This window comes from Muntiacus reevesi, chromosome 13, assembly GCF_963930625.1.
Source record: "Muntiacus reevesi chromosome 13, mMunRee1.1, whole genome shotgun sequence".
Lineage (NCBI taxonomy): Eukaryota > Metazoa > Chordata > Mammalia > Artiodactyla > Cervidae > Muntiacus > Muntiacus reevesi.
The window spans coordinates 47,023,533-47,044,117 of NC_089261.1; positions in this window are offsets into that span (position 1 = coordinate 47,023,533).

Consider the following 20,585-nt stretch of genomic DNA (forward strand, 5'->3'; position numbering starts at 1 on the left):
CTCAACCTTACCTTACAAATACAGCTGACCCTCGAAAAACAGGTTTGAACTGTGCAAGCCTATTAAATGTGGAGTTTTAAGCTGAATATATTAGAATGTTTTTTGAGATTTGAAACAACTTGGAGAAAACCTGCAAACTAAGTAGCCTATAAATATTGATAAAATTAAGAAAAAGCTAGGTATGTCATGACTGAATAAAATATATGAATAAAATCTATTTTATCATTTGCTATGAAAAAATATATACAAAGCTATTATAAAAAGTTAAAATTTATCAAAACAGGCATACAAACACAGACTGTACCTAGAGTTATACATAAAGGGCTCAGGAGAGTGGACAAAATAAACAGACTTTAGAGGGGACGTGACACAGAGAGAAAGCAAACAACATGAGGTGAGTTTGTGATTTTGGTGACTCTGCCCAGTCCACAGACTTTCTGGATTCTGGTTTATAGTATCAGGGGTAGGAGTCAAGGCAACCAAGGTTTCCAGACATGCTTGGGGTAAGGTTTCCTGGAAAGGAGAAAGCGAGAGAAAGGTAACTCCAAAATGTATATGTAAACTCTACCCAGATCTCAGGATAACATATGAACCATGAATTTAAAGAGTGAAGTGAGATTATACTAAACTGACATTTGAGCTCCCATCCAGAGTCGGCAAGAGAGAGTCTGCAACTTGAGTCTAATGAAGTGAATTGCCTGGTTAAACAAATATTTCAATAGTCTGCAGAGGAATAGAGCATACAAAAGGCATGAAAATGTTCTCAAAGAAAAAGATGACTAATAGAGTTCACCCTGTAATGGCCCCCTGCACATATTTTATATTTATTTGGAAATATAAAATAAGAACTTGAAGGAAACTATCTTAACTAAGGGCAATAAGGTAAAGGAGTTTACTCTTGACATAGATAAAATGATAGGAGACTTCAGAGAAGAGGAAAATATTAGAAAGAACCAAGCAGATATTATAAAACTGTAAAATCAATATATTAAAAAAAAAATCCCCTAGTAGATTAAGTGGCTGAAAGGAGTTGAAAGAGAAAAGGGCCAGTGGACTTGAAAATAGATCAATGGAAATTATCCAATAAGAGAAAAAATAGACAAATAATGAACAGAATTCCATGGATCTGGAGGGCAGTGCAGAAGGTCTCATATGTGGGTAACTCAAATCCCAGAAAAAAAATGAGAGAAGTGAGGCAGAAAAATGAGAGAAAGTGAGGCAGAAAAATAAAAAGTTAATAGTTTAAAATTACCTTCAAACACTGGAGGATATAAATTTATAAATTCACGAATCTCAGCAAAACTCAAATGGGTTAAATTTGAAGAAAACCACTCTAATCCACAATTTAATCAAATTCCTAAGAACCAAAAATCAAGAGGAAATCTTACAAGCATTTTTCACTCCCTAACAGTATGTACCATAGAAGCATCACAATGTAATAGTTAAACACCTCGTTGCTTGTTGAAGTCAGACTACACATGTTTAAATATTGTCTCTACCATTTGAGGATCTAACTCTTTCCCAAAAATGCATTTGTGACTTTTCAGGCCAGACTATGAACAGCTACAATGTCTTCACCTGGCAGGACACAGGGGAGAAAGCTGGCCTTCCCACACTACCCCTGATGCACATTAACAGTTTCTGGATGGGCTGCAGGCAAGGATTCAGGCCTCTCTGGCCACCACACTCTTACACAGTTTGCATTCCTGCCTCAAGGACCCACATTCCTATATCATTTATCTAAGGTTGTCAGCCAAGATCTTCTTTAGGCATCTTGGCTCAAGCCTCCTTATGTATGGGACAGGGGGTTGAGGTGGTATATTGAAGACATGTTTTCCCCACTCTTAGTACCTAGAAGCATTCTATTCCTAGCTGTCTCCTTTTTTCTTTCCCTTGAATGCTGGGTCCATAAAACTTCAGAAGCCTTTTGTTCTGGGCTCCTTTGGAGGTGACAGATGGCTTTGAGGTCTGTGCTGAGTCACCCGCCTTTTCTTATCTTTTTTTAAAAAATTGAAATATAGTTGATTTACAAAAGGTGTCTGGTGGCACAGTCGGTGAAGAATTGAACCCAGGTTCAATCCTTGGGTTGGGAAGACCCCCGGAGAAGGGCATGGCAACCCACTCCAGTATGGTTTCAATATATATATATTCTCAGATTTTTTTTCATTACAAGTTATTACAGGATATTGAATACAATATCCTGTGGTATATGTAGGTCCTTGTTGCTTAGGCATTTTATATATAGTCTTGACTAGTACATATTCTATATAAGAAAATGGAGTTGGGGAAGCTGGGTGCTTTCCCTAGTTGTGTCTCTTGCTTACGTTATGTGCGTATGTACTGTCTCGCTCAATTCTTCATGACCCCATGAACTGTAGCCTGCCAGGCTCCTCTGCTCATGAGATTCTCCAGGCAAGAATATTGGAATGGGTTACCATGCCCTCCTCCAGGGGATTTTGCCCACCCAGGGATGGAACCTGCATCTGCTGTGGCTCCTACATTTCAGGCAGAGTCTTTACCTCTGAACCACTGGGGAAGCCCTGCTTTACATTATAACAGTAAGTAATTAAAGTCTTGATTCTTCCCTTTTGACTTGTTGCTTTAGTCCAGTACTCGAACATTTGGCAGCTCATCTCTTTCCAGCTCAAATGAGCTTTTGACAAATTGGTACAATGAGCAGGGTAGTTTATTAAGCATAATGTGATTATAAAGAACAAAAGGCCTGAAAATCTTGCAGGGCATCTCTCTGTGTCTGGGTTACATTCTACATGGGTATGAGTGGATTATTTCCACATTTGATGGTCCACAAGGACTTCACCAACAGGTCTTGGAAACTGCTAGGCTTGCCCATGGGGCACTTCATCTGACATGGCCACTGGTCTTGGGGAGTGCTAACAGAAGCAGTGCAGCCTCCTTGGGGGATGCTAGTACATTGTTGATATATTTATTCTTTTTCTTTTTTTGTTTCCTTGGAGGATCTTTGATCCTTCTTTTGACTCTGACTCCTGGCTAAGTTCACGTAGAACTTAGAGATCTAACAGAAGAGGTAGGGAAAAATTTCTCTAGCCACTATTTGTGGCTTTCAAATAATAGGACCAGAGATGGTTGAGGATTTCCTGGGAGCTAAGTAACTCTAAGCAGGTCCCTGATGCTGATAAAATAAACTCAGCAGTGTGCAAGCTGCTGAAATTTAGGGGGGAAAAACAAGAGTACAGAGCTGCATAGGATTGATCTGTCTAGTACTTTAGAGATCTAGTTAGATCTTCTCTGCAGGTATCTTGTCCAAGCTAAGAAGGGAGAATGGCCACGTGTGGGACAGTTACTACAAACTCCCTCCTCAGAGCACCCCAAGAGCAGGTGTTGCCAAGAAATGACATGAGCTGCAGCAGCAACCCTGGCCTGCCCTGCATAGCCCCCTGGAGACAGGCCAGTCAATAGGGGCCACTCAACAGACAGCCCACTCTAGCTCACTGCTCCGCCCAGCTCTCCACCTTCCTCTCCCAGCCCAGAGATGGTGGTGGTTTAGTTGCTAAGTCATGTCCAACTCTTGCGACCCCATGGACTGTAACTTGCCAGGCTCCTCTGTCCATGGGATTTTCCAGGCAAGAATACTGGAGTGGATTGCCATTTCCTTCTCCAGGGGATCTTCCCAACCCAGGAATTGAACCCAGGTCTCCTGCATTGCTAATAGATTCTTTACCAACCTGTAGCTAAATTCTTCTGGGCAGCCCTGTGACTGACAGGGGCTCTGTCCCCTCCACTTGTGATGAACAGAATGTTTGATACTCTTCCCCAGTCCTGGGGCACAGCCATTGGTGATGTTCACTCTAGGTGGATGGGGTTGTATAGGTAATGACTCAAAGTGCTTTTCCATGAGCTACCACTGTCACCAATGGCCTTAAGTCACTCTCCCACCAGGCCTTCTTCCATCGTGGGCTTCCCCTCCAGACTAATCACTAGGTTTAGACCTTCAGCAGCTCAAAACTTTTTCAAAACTCTTTGTTTTTACTTGTTGACCTACTTTATTACTATGGAAAGCTATCTTTTTCTTCCTTCATTTCCCCTAAACACTCTTCTTTTCTTCTACCTCTTTACCAATCCCAATCCAGTGTTACTGTCCCTTCTCCTTAATATCTATTAAATTCAGAACTTAAATCATTAGCCATGATAAATTTCTGTTGCACTTTCTTCAAAAACAAGGAAAGTTTAATTTGAAAACATCCCCAGGAGGTTAAGAAAAAATATGGGAATGTTGTTCTTTTCATATTAAAAATATATAAAAGGTGAGATTTCACATTTTTAAAAAGTTGAATTCGTTATTATGCCATGCAAACATAGTTTAATTCATATTAATTTATTGCATTGTATATAATATGAAGCAATTGTATTGAATAAAACATTTTTCATGACAACATGAGTCACATTGTGTTTTATAAAATTCAAGGATCTAATCTGTCAGTACCCAATAGACATTTCTGCTGGCAACTTATTTCCAAGCAGGTGAGTCCTAGAAATACAAAATAGAAATTAAAAAATGGGCCCTCTTTTTAGATAATTATATAGAACCTACAAACACACAGAGAATAAAAAATTTCCACTGAAATATACAGGAGTTTTTAATCTGAATTGTCGTGGAAAACTGAAAAGGGGAAATATTTATTTGATTTACCACTAAGTACATTTCAATAAACCTCAGGCCTGTCTATATGGCCTATCTTATCTTATTAAACAGTTTTAAAAGTTTGGGAATATTTCATAACATGATTTGACTATAATATATCATGAATATACTACTATAAAATATGATGAAAAAGTAAATATTTCTGATACTCTTTGGAAATAAATATTTGTTTGGACTTCCTAAGATTAAATTTCTCAAATTCCAAGTCAATGATTTATTAAGACCTAAACAGTCACTTTATGAATATGCACCTACAGTTAAATGGTATAAAACTACACTAAAACTATAAATTTGCATTCATGACAAGGTGCATTAAATCTTTATTTAGAGAATTACTCTTATTTTGTCTCTCTATATATCTTTATTAAAATATCAACAAAGTATTCACTTGTGTAATTTTTTGTTAGCCATAGCTAACATGACTAAATGTTTGCATAATAGAGCTCTGATTTGTAGTCTCCTTTTTAGGGGAGTATATGCATTTATATACCTATGGCTTTACTGAACTCCTTTATCTCAAGGAAAAAATTATCATAAGATAGGCAATAATGCTTTACACACAATTTCTAAGGAGCAAAATAAGAGGTTTATAGTTCCCTCAAAACTTTCCACTGGAAATTTATTTAAATAACTTAATAAATGATCTAAAAACATTTAGAAAATAATTATATAACCTTTATTTAAACTATTTGTATTTGCTGATATTGTAATTTCAGTGTATTAAAAACATTCTCCCCAGTAACAGAGTTGTATCACTGTCATCTCCATGATGGTAAGCAAAAATGTTTATTTAAATCTGTGTTCAGAAAAAATAAGAAATAAGATATTTTTCAACCAAGAATAGATTTCATAAAATTGTAAGAAAAAGAGTGAGAAAGGTGCAGATAAAAAGCAGAACTGCTACAGGCGCTGTGCTTCAAGTAGACAGAGCAGCCGTCTCGATGGCGGCTATCCATGAATTTTAAAGGAAGTGAACAAGAAAACCAGTGAACCTTTAACTGACATTTTTTAAAGTTCACTAGACTTGGGAGAGATTCTAGAGGATTTGAAAGCAGCAAACATGACTATGTTATTTCAAAGGGGTCAAGATAGAAGCAAAAATATATATATATTATGAGAGCAGCAAGTTGAGAAAAGTCTTACTAAAGTTGCACACTGAGAGAATATTAGAAAAAAATTATTTTAATTTAAAATAATCAGCACAAATATACTCACTGGATAATGTGCTAAAGTAAAATAAACATCACACACCAGAAAACATACATTGGAAGTCAAAGTTGATATTGAAGTAATCCTTGAATAGTTGCAAACTCAGAAGAAAAGGAAAATAAAATGTTATAGTATTTGAAATGTTTTGAGAGAGTAATGAGAAGATAAAGAATGCACTTTAAATTTAGGAAACATTGATTTGGTATAGCATTTAACCTCGGGATAACTAAGTCGCAAAGGGTAAGAGTCCCCTGAAGTGGGTTTACACAAAGGAGGACACACAGTAACCCATCAGAACACCCCATGGGACCTAATTTTAGCAAAATCTTCACACAACAGGTCTAAATGACTCTCTAGGTCTATTTTCTCTGCTGAATCTCCCTATCCTTTCTCCTTTCTCTGCTCTCCCCCTCAATGCCTTTATCAGTCTTTGTTCTTTAAAGGCTATTATTTCTTATTCTTTCACAATGGCAAAGTGGTTTTGGTTATTACTAGCCCAGTACAATCTTAACACAAACTTCTTAAATCCAGTGGCTGTCTCTACAGGCCTAACCATATGCTTCTTCATTCAAATTTTCAAGAAATCGGTTGGTTTAGGTTGGATAAAATGCCCATCTTGAAGCAATTTCAAAAAAAATTATTTGACCATCTGGCCTCTTAGCTCTATGCTTTAATCCAAGGTTGCAGCAGCACACTTCCAATAAAGTGCTGGTATGTGTTACAAGGGCTTCCCTGGTAGCTCAGCTTATAAAGAACCCACCTACAATGCAGGGGATCCTAGTTCAAGTCTTGAGTTGGGAAGATCTCCTGGAGAAGGGATAGGCTATCCACCCCAGTATTCTTCGGCTTCCCTGGTGGCTCAGACGATAAAGAATCCACCTGCAGTGAGAGAGACCTGGGTTTGATCCCTGGGTGGGGAAGATCCCCTGGAGGAGGGCATGGCAACCCACCCTAGTATTCTTTCCAGGAGAATCCCCATGGACAGAGGAGCCTGGAGGGCTACAGTCCATGGGGTCACAAAGAGTTGGACATGTCTAAGTAAGCAGAGCGCAGTACATGGGTTGCAAGGAGCCGAATATGACTTAGCGAGTGAGCATAGCACAGCTCAGCACATAGGTAATGTCAGTGTTCAGGGTAGAAGACCTGGCTTGGAGACTTTGTTCAATACATGATCATGATTATGATAAGGATATTAGTCATATACATTGTGTTTTATTTAGAGAATAAATGTACTTCAACATACTGCACTATAGGTAACAAAATAGTGCTACAGATGTTACTAGTTCTTAATCTGGCTTTGATTTTTATCCAATAAGCAATGAGTTGTTATTGTTGTTCAGTCGGTAAGTTGTGTTCAACTCTTTTGTGGCCCCTTGGACTGTAGCCCACCAGGCTCCTCTGTTCATGGGATTTCCCAGCAAGAATACTGGAATGGGTTGCCATTTCCTTCTCCAGGGTATCTTCTTGACCCAGGGATCGAACCTGTGCCTTCTGCATTGCAGGTGGATTCTTTACTGCTGAGCCACCAGGGAAACCCAAGCAATTGGTAGCCAATGACAAATCTATAAAAGGTGATGACCAGCAAAATAATTAGATTTGTATTTTAGAAGTATTTCTCTGTCATTAATGTTACTATTTTCCCAGAATTAATATAATAGATGTTTTGGATAGGGGAAACAAATAATGTATAATAGTTATAAGTTTCACAACCTCCTAGTTGAAGCATTACTAGGGTTTTCAGTAAGAAATGAATGATTAGGCTGGCAAGGAAGTATAGGGTATAAAATACATGTAAGACCTATAGAATTAATAGGACCCAGCAACTTATTAAGTATAGAGAAAGAAGGGCAAAGATTGTACTAATTTCTAATTTTTGGGTAAAATGCAAATAATGACAGTAATAAACACTGAAGATGTGAAATGCCCAGTATGTGGCTAGCCTGAAAGAGAAGTTGGGGAACAGTGTTCATCAGAAATTTTTTCAGACAATAGAAACTGCTATTTTTAAACAGAAAAATGAGATTATTGGAATCTTGTTGACTGGGTTATAAAGTCAATGACATCTATGGAACTAGGCTCACAAAATTGGCAGAAATCTTTGAATGTCAGGCAGTGAAAGTTTACACAATACTGTGCCATGCAAGCCTGCTGGTGGTCTCTAGGTGCTCTCACAGACTCCTGCACCACTGTAATTGACATTTTTTTTTATTTAATGAATTTCCTTGCTGTTCACTATGGAGTCAAATTTCAGATGAAAGCTAAGTAACCATCCAAATCTACATAACATGTCATAGTTTAGTTTCGAGGAGAGATATTTGGCTTCTTTCCTGGTAGACAAAATCCTTCCCTGCCACCCAGGAAAGCATCTAGTGTGTTCTGCTCAAATAAAAAGTGCTTTCAGATGTTAGTTGGCTGAAAAACAAAATTTTTAAAAATGACAAGGGTCTTTTATGGAGAGTAAATGCATGAGAAACCTCTGTGAAGGATTATGACTACATGGGGGCATATATGATTTTGGAGCCTCAAATAAAGACTGAGGGTTTTCACTCTTTAACATACAGGTCTTTGCTAAAGCTGTAGTAGCAGCTTTGATCACTCAGAGAGTAAATCTAGATTACAAAGAGGAAAGGTTGGATAATATTAATGATCAATGACATTTGAACATAGTAAAAGATATGGTAGCCTATAAAGCAGAATGAAAAGAAATAGTTACCAAAGCAGAAGAACTGAGAATGAGTAGTGTTCAAAAATTTAAAATAAAAATCAAGTTTCAGAGCAGAGATTAGACAACCATGCTAAAAGCTACTGAGGTGGAGTAACATGCCAACTGGGAACTGAACTTAATAGTAGGAGGTCTTTGATGACCATTAATTCAGTGAAAGCTTGAAATAGAAGCCAATAATTACTGAATTTTAAAAGTAGCGGAAAATGATGAATTGAAAGCAGTAATCATGAAATATATTTCTTTAACCTTTTCTTTTTTAGCTGTTAGAGAAATAAGAGAAGGATAGTGTATAGGAAGAAAAGGTTTTATTGTGTTTTTATTCCTGTTACTGTTTGAAAGTAACATTAGTGCAAAGATGAGCTAGTTAGGAAGGAGGTTGTAGGTCTGAGGGTTGAAGTCATGGATGAGAGAAAATTTCAGAAGAACTCTAGATTGACATTTTCTGATGAAAGATTGTAATCAGCAAAAGTCATGTTATCCCTTTTTGGTTTCTCCCTTCAACTTGAAATATTTCCAAAAAGGACGAAAGGAAGGAAGAGAATAATGAAAATGTAAAAAACATAGAAAAAGAAAATTAAAAAAATAAATCATGGCAGAGGAGCACAGACAGAAGGCATAATGTATTCTGCACGGCTATCTACTTTTCTTTCTGGAAAAGACAAGTACTTTTCTTCATACAAGCTAAATATTTTGTAATAATACCTTTAGATAAGAAATCCACTGATGTCTTCTCAGGCAGAAATTTCTATATAAAGCAGAGGTAATTAAGGCCTCAGGTTATGTATGAGCACCTAATGGCCCAATTAGTCCTTCAGGGAAGCTAGTTTTATTGTTCTATTGTTTCGTCTGCAGTGTTTCCAGTTTTAATGTATGTTCCCAATTTAGAAAACTTGCTTTATACTTTGACTGACTCCACTTAAAAATTAAGGCACTTTTAACTTTTGAATTATATATACATATACATATATGTGTATATATGCAACAAGCTTGCTCTCTCTTCCTTTCCCTCTCTTCATACTCAAACACAGGATAGCTCACACAAGGTCAGTATCGATGCAGATGACCTCTCACACAGACGCTCTCCTTGATTAAACTTTATTAGTCAGGCTCTTCTGCTGCTCCTCTCCACTAGGTCTCATCCTTGCCAGGCTGTACAGGTCTGAGACAGCCCAGTTTTAGCAAGAATCTTACTAAGTTAGAGTGAATCTCCCACACTTGATATCTGATCACTATCCTAATCATATCTCTCCTCCTCCATGACCACCCAGGTGATATTTGACCTCTCTAGGCTGCCTTCAGCAAGAATCTTGTTTGGTCAGTGTAGAATAATCCCCTCAACCTTTGATATCTCCCTTTAGTAATTTTACATCCTCTGATCACCCCCAACCCTGTTCCTTGGCTATAAATCCTTACTTTCCTTTGTCATATTCAAAACTGAGCCCAGTTCTCTACTGAATTCTCTTTTCCCTTATTGCATTAGTTTCTGAATATAGTCTCATTTTATTTCTTTAATTTTTGTCCAACTGTGACTTTATTAAACATCTCTTTCAGTTTATCATAATCTAAAGTAAGGCTTATCCACATGTCATATAATGTTTATTTATGCCTTTGTATTACCAATAAAATAATTTTAAATATAATTTAACATTTTCTAACTCTCACTTAATAATTACTGTACTATTCAAATAATTTTCACACAAACATGTTGCAAATTTGCTTCCAAAATATATATCCCTTGCTCTTTTATTTTGTAACAACACATATTACTTTAATTGATAATATTCCATGATTGATTTGACCTTAGATATTTCTAGCTTTGGTAAGATGTGAAAATTTTAAAAATTCTTGCTGGTATTTCATAAAATGATAGTCATTAAGGGCTACCCTTTCTTATCAGATTAAGAGAAAACTCTTTTATAATATGTGTGTTTTCTATTCATAAATGAAGTAATAATCATTTAAGAATACTTACATTATCATGATAATTATTGGGGTGTTATTGCTCTTAATACATTTTATATATTATCATCTTTCTTCTTTACATTTCACAGTTCAAAATGACCTCGAATACATTCACATATATTTGAAATAGAATGCAAGGAAACCATGAGGATTTTTACCTTCTTCTTGAGTATGCTCTGTTATCACGTGCTATCCAGACATCTGACATGATAACTAAAATTTTAAATAATCTACAGTACTTATCCTTACTGTCAAAACCATCCTTCTCCAATGTAAATCTGATAGAGTTTAAAGAAGTAATAAATTATAATGAATCTATTACCTTGGGAAGTTACTTTATAACAAATATGTTGCTATAGAACATAAAAAAATTCACATATTCATTGGGCTATCTTACTTGTTTTATATTCTAGAAAAATACCCACAATGACCTTTGATCTTCTATTCCCAATGATTCTTTGTATGTTTCTTATGGCAGTATCTTATGGCAGAGTCAAAGGCATTCTATTCTGTTTAGACTAATACTGCTGCCCTCTTTAAGATCTGGTTCATTTCATCTAAATAACTACTGCAGTTAAAAAGGAATGGCCAATTAAGTAATCTCCTACTCTGCCCACTCCCTGCCAGTATCCCTTAGGTCAGCCTTTGATTGGATGAGAAATTTATGCATTTTTGCACAAGTCTAATCAGAATGCATACAGAAAAAAACTCCACTGCACAATGGAGATGACTGTGACAGTCCCAGAGTTTATGTAAATAAGGGGGTGTTTGAGGCAGCCAATCTAGGACTCAAAAAGCTTGATTTGAGTGTGCCCAAGAATAGCTATAGAAAAGCATCCCAAGTTTGCATTTTAGCAGATAAGCTCTCCTTGTGACTTTTGCATCAGAGTAATTTAGTTTGGCTCTTCAAATAAATATGAAAGCACTATAGAAAGTTTTTTGTTTTTGTTTTTGAAAGATACAATCAAGAACTGCCAGCTAATTAAATTAATTCACATTTTTAAAGAGTTATCATTACATACAGAAAATGGATGTAAGTGGTTTCTTCTCAAGAATCAATTCAAACATTATCAAACATCACTGAAAAAACCACCTCTTACTTACCCTTGCCATTGACATATACTAGCCAGTCAATTGTATTAGATGTTAATATATGCAATCTCACATTTATTTATTTTACAATATTTCTGCATTAGATATTAAGAAAAGTAAAAATAGTTGTTTTCTGCATTCTTACTCTGCATCAGTCAGAGCCAAGTAAATATGTTCACATTCTAAAGAGAGCTTTTGGAAGTTGTTCAAAAATCTCCATAATATTCTAAGTTACCTAGTACTTTGAAAACACTCAATATTAATTTCACTATAGCATAAAAGAGTTGTCAGTGCACTCCAAAACCTCTTTTTACTACTTCAAGAATTGGGCATATGTGAGGACATATATTTCATCATAACTGAAGCTGTGTAAAAAGATCACCATTTAGAGGTTGTTTTCCTTTCACTTTCAGGACAAAAATGGTAAATAGCCTGGAGTAAATTGAAAAATGCCACACATACCTGAAAGATAATTCTGTGTCCTAGTCCCTGGAACTTGTAAATGTGGCCTTATTTGGAAAAATAAAATCTTTGCAAATATGATTAAATTAAGGATATAGAGATGAGATCACTCTAGTTTGTCAGGGTAGGACATAAAGGCCATCTGAAGGGTCCTTATAAGAAGAACCAGAAGAGATTAGACAAACATCAACCAGAAGGTGATGTGAAGATAGAGGTACTGATTGGGGTGATGAGGCCAAAAGTCTAGGGATGCCTGCAGCCACCAGAATATAGAAGAGGCAAGGATGGATTCTCCCCTAGGGCCTCTAGTGACAGCATTGCCTTTGACATCTTAGTTTTGGAATCCTGGCCCCTAGAACTATGAAAGAGTAAATTTAGATGTTTCAAGAGACCAAGGTTTTAGTCATTTGATACAGTAGCCCCCAAAAATTGTCTCATCTCCTGTCTGTTTTCCTCTGGTGAAGGCCTGGAAATTTTCCTTCTTTTTGGACATTCTTTTGTCCTTGAAGACGTCTAAGATGAATATCTGAGATGTAAGTTTTTCTGTTGGAATAGGGAGTGAAGCAGTCAGAATAAAGTTCTTGTTTTGAAGTTATTAGGACAATAGTGATTCCCTATGAGAGAATTCTTAAACTGTTAGTCTCTCAGTCATGACTGACTCTTTGCAACCCCGTAGACTGTAACCCACCAGGCTCCTCTTCGTGGAATTTTCCAAGCAAGAATACTGGAGTGGGTTGCCATTCTTTTCTCCAGGGGATCTTCCTGACCCAGAGATCAAACCTGGGTCTCCTGCATTGCAGGCAGATTCCTTACCATCTGAGCCATCAGGAAAGTCCTGACAGAATTCTTAGTTGTCATATTTATCTGACATAGAGTTTGGGGCAAATGTATCATCTAGTGGTACATGTATCATGTTATTTACTATGTTTATTCTGTATATATTAATTAGCTCTATGCAATATTTAGATATGTCCTATCTTCTGCTCAATTATTAATTTGGCTTCCCTGGTAGCTCAGATGGTAAAGAATCTGCTTGCAATGCAGGAGACCCGAGTTTAATCCCCGGGTCAGGAAGATCCTTTGGAGAAAGGAATGGCAACCCACTCCAGTGTTCTTGCCTGGAAATCCCATGGACAGAGGAGCCTGATGGGTTACAGTCCATGACATTGCAAAAAGTCGGACATGACTGAGCAACTAACACTTTACTTCACTTATCTTCTGCCCAATTATTAAATAAGAATTTTAATTATAAATAAAATCTGTCCCTATTTCAATGTAAAATTTTGAAATTGTATATTTTAAAAAGGTATTATTATGATTCATGTTGGTACTATTACTCTATACAGCAAAGCTAGCTTTTATTCAAAATTCTGTGAGTAATATAGTTTGTCAGTTTAAGCTGGGAAAAATGAATGACCAAACAGACAAACAAAATCAGACAAACAAAAAAGCTCAGTTCTAAAGACACTTTGGGTATGTGATGAAGCATTATTTTACGTGCCACTGAAATTGTGTATTATAAAGATAAACTCTTATTAAAGAACCAGTGCCCAGAGTCACGAGAGAAAAGAGAGAGACAGAAAGAGAGATCTCATACCTACAGCAAGTCAGCATGTTGATATATCTGAGGGCTCTGAAGTAGTTAGTACTTGATTCAAGCAGAAGTGGAGTTCTCCACTCTTTATCTTCAAGTAAAGACGAATGGGCTTTCATTATGGACCTTGCTCTGACAATCGGAATAAATGACTGTGATATCTGAACACTTTCAAGGAGACCCAGAGATTCAATATGCAAAGTCTTTCATTTTATCATTGAAAGTGCAGCCTTGGATTATTACTGACAGCCAAGATGCAGTTAAAGTAAAGGTCATGCAGACTATTGACAATAATAAATTTTAAGATTTGGTATCTTTTTGCTGAGGCCTTCTCCAAGTCATTTATCAAAATAAGTATTACTTTGCCCTGGTATAGTTTAAAACATGCATTTTCCAGATTATTTCTGAATAAACACTAAAAAAAACTATAGTTTTTAAAATGTGTTAATAAAAAAATTGCCTAAATTCCTAAGTAAGGTTATTAAATTTTATAAAAGTTGATAGTACAATGTAACTGAATTTAATAAATCTATGGATTTTGATAAAGATTGACTGCATATAGTAGAAAGCTTATTTTTTATTATATATGCTTGGGGTTAATTGGTCCTCCATTTTTTACTATTTATTTTAATTATTTATTAAATATTTCTTCTAAGAACAACAGAATATAGTTTTTAAATTCAGTGCTAAAACTGTCATTGAAGTGTTCATAGTTATAGTGTATGAAGACTTAGAAAATGATATATTTATTTTCATATTAATCAAAACTTATCTTCTTAGTGTAGCAATATATTTCTATCAACAAACCTATTTCTAAAATTATACTTCGATAAACTTTAAGAATTAACTTTTATAGTTATCAGTTTTCTTCCTCGTTTGCACAGCCCTTTACTTCACTTTTAATTTTTCAGTTTCCTTCATTCTCCATTCTTACAATGCATATATTTTTTGATTTACTGCAATATAGGAAAAACTAGTTTGGCTTAAGATTTATTTATTTATTTGAAAGAATATCTTAGAGAATCTAAACTTTATGATTATATAGGCTTTTGCATTTGCTTTAGTTCCTCCAATGCACAATTTTTGGCACTACCAGAGAGAAAATTGTCAGAACTATTGTTTATACATAGGATCTAATTTGTGGCCATGAAAATTGTGTGACAGGACAGAAAGCTGGGGGACTTCAGCCATCTGTTTATTTAACTTATCATATTCCTTTAGCACTGTCACAATTGAAGAAAATAAAGGAAAGCTTTCTAAGAAGAAGCCCAGTTCTAGTAGGGACACAGATTAATAATAAAAACCTCTACTCCCAAACTAGCAAAACCCTAGGAAAAAGAAATCAAAGCAAAAATAAACAAATGGGTCCTAATTAAACTTAAAAATTTTGCACAGCAAAGCAAATAGGCAAATGACACATAAAACTCTATATCAAAATAACAAACAATCCAATTGAAAACTGGGCGGAAGACATGGATAGACATTTTTTCAAACAAGATATACATATGGCCAACAGGCACATGAAAAAATGCTCAACACTGCAGCCACTGTGGAAGAGAATGGAGGGTCCTCAAAAAACTAAAAGTAGACATAGCACATGATCCATCAATATCACTCTTGGGTACATATCCCCCTAAAAAATCCCCCACTAATTTGAAAAAAATACATGTACCCTAATGTTCATAAGAGCATAATTTACAATAGTTAAGATATGGAAGAAACCTAAGTGTCCATCAATAATGAAAGGATAAAGAAGAAGTGTGTGTTTGTGAGTGTGAGTGTGTGTGTGTGTGTGTGTGTGTGTATGTGTGAAATGAAGTATTACTCAGCCACAAAAAAGAATGGAATTTTGCCAATTGCAACAATATGGATGGACCTAGAGAGTATTATATTTAGTGAAATATGTTAGAGGAAGACAACTATTCTATGTTATCATTAATATGTGGAATCTAAAAAATAAACAAATGTATATAACAAAACAGAAATTGACTCATATAAGTAAAAAATTAGTGGTGCCCAGTGGGAAGAGGGTTGATGGGAGAGGTAAGCTAGCAGCATGGGATTAAGAGACATAAACTACTATGCATAAAATAGAAAAGAAACATGATATATTGTACAGCATAAGAAATATAGTCATTATTTTGTAATAACTTTAAATGGAGCATAATTGATAAAAATATTGAATCACTATGGAGTACACTTAAAACTAATATTATAAATCAATTTTACTTCATCAAAAAAAAAGTAAAAATGAAAATCAACATGTTGACTTGTATAAATATATAATAAATAAATAAAGATAAATAAAGGCACAGAGGTAAACTTGGCCAAATTTACAGAGATATGAGGGGCAGAGCCAGAATTCATAGGCTGGAAACTTGAAATATTTGGAGCTTTGATACTTAACTCTTCAGTTCTATGTTGCTTCATCAATTAAGGCATGGTATTTTAGTTGATAAATTGACATTTCAAAATGACTGATGAGAATGTTGATGACACTGTTGAATGCATACAGAATGGCATCAAAGCCAAGGCAGTGCTTGAAGCCAGATTTTAAGGTGTTTTTTGCCTCTGTACTTTGTGTGATATTGGTTAAATTAGCTCCTGTGAAATCCGTTTCCTCATTAATACACTGAGGGTGTTTTTAGGTCCTCAAAATCTTATTATTAGGGTTGAATTATAGACGGTGTCTGGTTACTAACCTATTTGTAAACATGGTTGCTATTTTTATTAAAATTTAAAATTATCGATTAATGTTGAATAATTTATTTATTGAAACTATGTGAACATATTTTCTAAAATACAACCCTTAGAGCTGCAAACCTTAGCATTTTAGCATTAGAATTCATGTTTTATTTTACAATAAAACTTCTTTGTGTTATTGTACCTTTTCATTTATAGAAGTTTTGTCCCTATTGAGGGCTGAATCCCTCTTTATATTATGTACATACACAAGCAAGGGTCACACTTTTTAGCTATAATGTCTAGATGAATCAAGTTCTGATGAATCGATGGGAACCACTCTTTTCTGATAATAATACTTCTTGAACAATTAACTAGAAGAAAAAATAACACACACATTCAAGTCTATTTTATTTTACAACGATCTGACATCAAAATGTTCTAATTGCAGATTTCTAATTTTAAAAAAGAAATGTGTAAATGAAGTTATTTATTTTATATGCCCATATTAAGAGGTCAGAAAAATGCTATTTGATTTATTCATTTATCATTTATTGAATACTGAGATTTGATACACTTGGTTCTTCACCATAGAGTGTTCACTCTTCCTCATTATTTCAATACATGTGGTAATGTGTGTTATTAACAATGATAATTATGAAATAATGATGTACTATTTATTATTTGCTATATGGTAAGAATGTTGATTAATTCTAACAAAATTCTTGTGAGTTAAGTATCATTACAGCATTTTTACAGGTGGGGAAACAGAGTTAAAGCAGTTTAATGTTTAATATCCTATCCAAAGCTGGGATCCATATGACCATTGTCATCAATATCTGCTAATTAACTTGAAAGATACTGGCTAACTAGAATGTTTAGCTATTCTTTGTCATAATATTATTATTTTCCATTCTTCATCAGTAAGGGAAAATAATGATTTGGAGTTTACCTAAAAATTACAAGTCATTTATTTAGCATCACCATTCCAATCTTACACTATATTTACTAAAACTTTGGGTGTTTTTGCCCCATATCCCTCCATGTCAAATGTAATTCACACACATGATTTAAACTGATGCTGTATGTTGTACCTAGGAGTTGAGGGTTCCCTTCTAATTGCATGGCTGTATTGTGCAGCTATGATTTCACATGTTTTTATCTAATAATTGTATACTTAATAAGAACATTGGCACATATATACAATAGAATAATATTCAGTCATAGAATAAAATGAAATAGTGCCATTTGCAGAGATGTAGACAGATCCAGAGACTGTCTACAGAGTGGAGTAAGTGAGAAAGAGAAAAACAAATATCATATAATATAACTTAAATGTGTAATCTAGAAAAATGGTTCAGATGAACGTTTTTCCAAAGCAGAAATAGAGATACAGATATAGAGAACAGACATGGATACAAAAGGGGAACGGGGGATGGGATGAATTAGGAAATTAGGATTGACATATACACATTACTGTGCATAAAATAGATAACTAATGCGAACCTACTGTATAGCACAGGGAACTCTACTCAATGCTCTGTGGTGACCTAAATGCGAAGGAAATCTGAAAAAGAGTAATGTATGTATACATATAGCAGATTCACTTTGCTCTATGGCAGAAACTAACAGCATTGTAAAGCAACTATATGCCAATACATTTAAAGAAAAAAAAGAAAGCGTAAGGAAATAATTTTCAAGTTCCTTAGAAACGCAGAATGCATTTATGTTGCTTTATGCACTACTGTATTTCTAAAAATGAAACAAACATTTGTTCATTAATTCTTCTAGCACCTGAGTCTTTTTTTCAGTAATTCTCCTAGCACTGTTTTCCCAAACAAGCCAGTGATTTAATCACTTTGAACAAGTTATGGAAGATTGATTTTTATTTTCAGATGTTACTAATCCTGGAAATAAATGCATTCTAAATTACTGATTGAAAGATGTGATGCAAGGCATATATCATCTAAATTTCAAAGATATTGACCAGCAAAGGAACAGCTCTGGCAAATAGGTCTAGCATTCACTTCCTGATTGCACAGCCATACCGAGAGCACATGATGCTTCATGTATCATGGCATGTCCATTCTTGAGATGTTAATGCTGAGTGCCTTCACCAATAGGAATAAATCTTATTTATTAGCACTCAGTTGTAGGTTAATTAGTTTGTTTTCCTGTGCTATTTTGTTGTTTGTGGTGTTGTTGTCTAGGGTATTTTCCATATTCATGACTGTGTCTCATCTTTTGAATACTCTTTTCAATATTTGGAGAAATTCCTATATATTCAATCTGACATGCTCCTAACATGGAAAAGTCAGAGTTAAGTACCCATTCCCCTTTACAGTGAAATCATGCATATGTGACAATTTCCCAGGAGAACACCACATAAAGAATTTAATCCAGAAGTGACCAATGTGAATAAACAGGCTTTTCTAGGACAAGTTTGCTGGCAAAATGAGGAGCAGATTATCAGCACTCAGTGGTGTCAGAGTAATCTGTAGAGATAACAAATTCTCAGTATTAGCAAACCTAGTTCCACATCAATGGTAGCAGCAGTAGTGAGTGCAGTAAAGCATTGATTCCTTCAAACTTCCAAGAAGTTCTGAACCCTGCTTAATATAATTTAATAAATCAGTTTACTGATTAAGTTATCCATATTTAATTTGCATATTTAAAAAAATTTAATTGAAGGATAATTGCTTTACAGAATTTTGTGGTTTTCTGTCATACATCAACAAGAAGCAGCCATAGGTACACTCCTATCCCCTCCTCCCTCCCCAACCTCCCTCCCATCTCCCTCCTCATCCCACTCTTAAGCCTGTCATAGAGCCCCTGTTTGAGTTCCCTGCATCATACAGAAAATTTCCATTGGCTATCTATCTTATATATGGTATTGTAAATTTCCATGTTACTCTCTCTATACATCTCCCCTTCTCCATTCTCCCCTCCCCCCATGTCCATAGGTCTGTTCTCTATGTCTGTTTCTCCATTGTGGGCCCTGAAAATAAATTCATCAGGCCATCTTTTTAGATTCCATATATATATGTGTCAGTATACAATATTTATATTTCTCTTTCTGACTTAACTTCACACTATAGGCTCTAGGTTCATCCACCTCATTAGAACTAATTCAAATGTGTTCTTTTTTATGGCTGAGTAGTATTCCATTGTATATGTGCACCACAGTTTCTTCATCCATTCATCTATCGATGGATATCTAAGTTGCTTTCATGTTCTAGCTACTGTAAATAGTGCTGCAATGAACACTGGGGTACATGTGACTTTTTCTATTTTGGTTTCCTTAGGGTAAATGCCTAGGAGTGGGACTGATGGGTCATATGGTGGTTTTATTCCTAGGTTTGTAAGGAATCTCCATACTGTGTTCCACAGTGGCTGTATCAATTTATTTTCCCACCAGCAATGCAAGAGTGTTCCCTTCTCTCCACACCCTCTCTGCTTGTAGACTTTTTGATGATGGCCATTCTGACTGGTGTAAGGTGGTAACTCATTGTAGTTTTTATTTGCAGTTCTCTAATAATGAGTAATATTGAGCATTTTTCATGTGTTTTTTAGTCATCTGTATGTCTTCTTTGGAGAAATGTCTCTTCAGTTTCCTTTCTCACTTTTTGATTAGGTTGTTTGCTTTTCTGGTTTTGAGTTGTCTGAACTACTTGTATATTTTGGAAATTAATTATTTGTCAGTTGCTTCCCTTGCTATTATTTTCTCCCATTATGAGGGTTGTCTTTTCACCCTGTCTGTAGTTTCCTTTGCTGTGCAAAAGCTTTTAAGTTTAATTAGATCCCACTTGTTTATTTTTGTTTTTATTTTCATTACTCTAGGAACTGGGTCATAGAGGATTTTGCTTTGATTTATGTCAGTATATGTTCTACCTATGTTTTCCTCTAAGCATTTTATAGTTTCTGATCTTAACTTTGGGTCCTTAATCCATTTTGATTTAATCTTTTTGCATTAGGTAGTGTTCTAATTTCATTCTTTTGCATGTAGCTGTCCAGTTTCACCACTTATTGAAGAGGATATCTTTGCCCCATAGTATATTTTTGCCTCCTTTGTCAAAAACAAGCTATCCAGAGGTGCATGGGTTTATCTCTGGGTTCTCTATCTTGTTCCATGGGTCTATATTTCTGTTTTTGTGGCAGTACCATACTGTCTTGATGAC